The 3652-nt window shown below is 39.9% G+C and overlaps 1 non-coding gene across 1 annotated transcript; it reads right to left on the reverse strand.

The window, feature by feature from the left end:
• LOC128040264 (small nucleolar RNA R71) lies at positions 1-106 on the reverse strand. The gene has a single exon (XR_008194921.1). It is a non-coding gene; the product is annotated as a small nucleolar RNA R71 (small nucleolar RNA).
• Positions 107-3652: the final 3546 nt, after the last annotated feature.

Genomic DNA, 3652 nt, shown 5'->3' on the forward strand with positions numbered 1-3652 from the left:
CAACTAAGGAGAGAGATTGCAATGTTTAAATGTTGGAAGGAGAAAATTTTCACGAAGCTTGGGAGTGTTTTAAGTCACTAATACAAAGATGCCCACACCATGGTCTACCTAAATGGTTACGGTTGCAAATGTTCTACAATGAGTTCGATGCACATTCGAGACAAGACTTGATAGAGCCACAAGAGGAGCCTTGATGAACCAAACATATGAAGATGCGTAGGAATTGATAAAAATATGGCAATGAAAGTTGGAACAAATCGATTTGAAAATGGTTTTCTTGCATTGCGAAAAATTAAAATTTTGAAAATCGACCCAGTTTATGATATTTATAACAATAAACCTTAGACTGAAATGGTACTTGTGTTTTTGGATAAGCGGATCCTTGATGTTTTCTGACTTTCAACCAAATGATCTTCTCCGCTATTCTCGTACCATGAACTACTTTAAGTGTGGGCTCGAACCAATTGAATTGAAACACAAAACTAGAAAAAGTTCTCTCTTTTTGGGGTGAAAAAAATTCTCTCTTCTTTAATAGAATCTGGTAAAATTGTTATTCTGGAAAAATATGTAATAGTTTAGGATAAATTCTCTCTATTTTTTGGTAGAATAATAATCTCTCAAAAGTTATGTCAATAGTTCTACCGGTGCCATCTATTTATAAGAAGAGAAGGTAGAACCCTTGTAGAGTTGTAAAAGTTTATTTTTAATAGAAAAAACAACATCCTACTTAGAGTAGGAGTGTAACAACCTGTCTGGTGAAGCCTCGGTATCTGATTATTAGTTAGAGTATTTGCTAAACTAAGTGTAGACATGAGTAAATAAATTGTTTGTTTTGATTAAGTATAGAATTCTTTTTGTATGTGTCATTTGATAAACTCTTAGCTTAGCTAAGATCTGTAGTTTGGCCGACTCTTCCGTTAAGTGTACACCACTCAAATGCTTTGGTGAACTCGCTCGATTTACTGTTGAATGAATTTGTTTATTATTTAATAACGAAATTTAGTTATTTAAATTGAGACTTAGTTAGAATGGAACTAAGCTACAATAAATGAAAAGACTTATTTTTTTTATAAGTGCACTTAATCATGAGAGTCAAGAGGGTTAGTGGAATTATTTGATTTTTCCACTAAACTTGTATCCCTGCTTAAGTGTATAAGGATAACAGTGCTTTCACTAATAAATCTTGAAAAGAGTTATATTTCATGCCATTAGACCTAGCTAATTGCCTGTACTTAAGTAAATTTAGTTGCATTTTAGGGCATTCCGTTCGTGTAACGCCCGAGAATTTGGGCCTAGAAGTATTGGGCCTTGAGCAACGGTTTGGAAACTGTGTACAAAAGTATGTTTGCTTTAGTGGTTAAGGGTCCTAAGAGGAGTTGGAAAAGTCCTGGGTTCAAACCCAGGCTTTAGCAAAAATTTTGGTTTTAAGTGGATAGAACCCTAGATGCTTGGATGTAGGCCTTTTAAATTATTGTGTTAAAAAAATGCATAAGGAAGCATGTGGTCTAGTGGTTGTGGCGTCATTAAGGTTGAAAGGGAGCCTGGGTTCAATTCTTGGCTCTTGCAATTTATTTTGGTTTTTCTTTTAAAGGAACCTGGACTTTGGCCTTTAGACCTTTTAGTTAATTGAAGACAAAATGTGACACAAAAGAGCTTGTGGTCTAGTGGCAAGGTGGCGTGTTGTGTAAATGTGAGGTCTGAGGTTCAAGTCCTAGGTTGTGTAATAGAGTATTTATTTTGCTGCTTGAGTCGTGTAAGTGGCAGAGTTAGAGTGAAATACTGCCGAAGGAAGTTTGAACTGGGCATAGAGGGAGTTGAGGAGAAATCTGTGGAGTGATAAGGGGAGAGAATTGAGGAGAGAATATTGGGATTTGGGGAGGTTGTTGTGGAGAGATATATATATAATCTCATTTGTTTCTTGTTCTGAATGGAGGGAGATTGGCGAGGTTTTGAAGGTATTCGTCGCTTTCTCCAACCTGCATTGCTTGTTCTGAATGGGGGGAGATTGGCGAGGCTTTGAAGGTATTCGTCGCTTTCTCCAACCTGCATTGCGTCTATTCTTTACTGGTGGTGGTCGAGGTTGATTGGCACATTGCTTGGGAACCAAGGGTGGGATGATCATTGATTTGCGGAATAAGAGTTTTCGGATCGAAGGGAATCTGTAAATCGCATTAGGTGTGTAAACTCCCCACTATAACTGTAGAACGGCAAAAGCTAAAATACTGCGTTTGGGACCACACGAGCGTGCGATCGCTCGTGTGGAAAGCCGAACTTGCGAATCATGGGCGATAAACTGTAGAGGCCTCCATGAGCATTTCCATGGGCTTAGGCCGTAATGGGCCACGTGGGTCGAAATGGGCCGTGTGGGCTCAATGGGCTTATGGGCCTCACACCAATAAAATACATGATTGGTGGCAAATACTGGACCGGGCTATATGGTTCGCATAGTCATGACTAAATTTGGGCTAATTGGGCCACGCGAACATGTGGGCCCACTTGGCCCCCAAATATGGGCCTTGGGCCCATTTGCACCGTTATGACTATTTAGGTTATCTGTGTCGCTCGAGGCGACTGTAGGCCTTCAGAAAGGTTGTAAAATCATTCAAATACCCTCGAAGGTAAAATTATCGAAATACCCTCGAAGGGTAAAATTACTGGAATACTCTCGAAGGGTAAAATGATCGCAATTCCCCTGTAGGGTAAAATGACTGTAATGCCCCTGTAGGGTAAAATGACCGTAATGCCCCAATAGGGTAAAATGACTGTAATGCCCCTGTAGGGTAAAATGATCGTAATGCCCCTATAGGGTAAAATGACCGTAATGCCCCAGTAGGGTAAAATGGTCGTAATACTCCTATAGGGTTAAATGATCGTAATGCCCCTGTAGGGTAAAATGACTATTTTGCCCCTCGGGGTTAAATGACTGATTTGTCTGTAATTTAAATGGCTGATTTGTCTGTAATTTAAATGACTGATTTATTTGTGGTTTAAATGACTGATTTGTCTATGATTTGTATGATTGATTCCATGCATGGCATTCTGCATACACGACATACTGCATGGGGTGGGGATTCTGTTAATTGAGGAAGTATCGATGGTGGCTCGCCACAATCATCGCATCGTGGCTTGGCCACATATATCGTTATTGGCGCTTTTGTCTGCGATATCGTTGTCGGCAACTTTGCTATGATGCTATTGATGGCTTTGTGCCGATCATATTACCATTACTGATGGTTGTGTGCCGATCATATTACTACTATTGATGGCTTTGTACTGATCATACTACTATTACTAATGGCTGTGTGCCGATCATATTATTACTACTGATGGCTTTGTGCCAATCATATTAATATACTTATGGCTTGTAACCATTCTGTTTATAGCTAATAGCTATCCTGTTTACGACTTTTAGCCATTCTGGTTACTGGCAACTTTGCTGCGATACTGGTTAGTGCCGCAACCGGTGCTACATAAAGAGTGTAGGGATGGGTGGGTCGATTTAATCCCTACAGGAGTGTAGGGTTGGACAAGAGACGGAGTGCAGGGTTGGTATGGGTATTTATGCATTGCATATACTGATTTTTATATTGAGATGGGCTTCGGCCCAACAGAGGCTGATGGGGGCTAAGGCCCAATTGCAACCGTTACCGTA

The sequence above is a fragment of the Gossypium raimondii genome, chromosome 3 (assembly GCF_025698545.1).
Source record: "Gossypium raimondii isolate GPD5lz chromosome 3, ASM2569854v1, whole genome shotgun sequence".
Taxonomy (NCBI): domain Eukaryota; kingdom Viridiplantae; phylum Streptophyta; class Magnoliopsida; order Malvales; family Malvaceae; genus Gossypium; species Gossypium raimondii.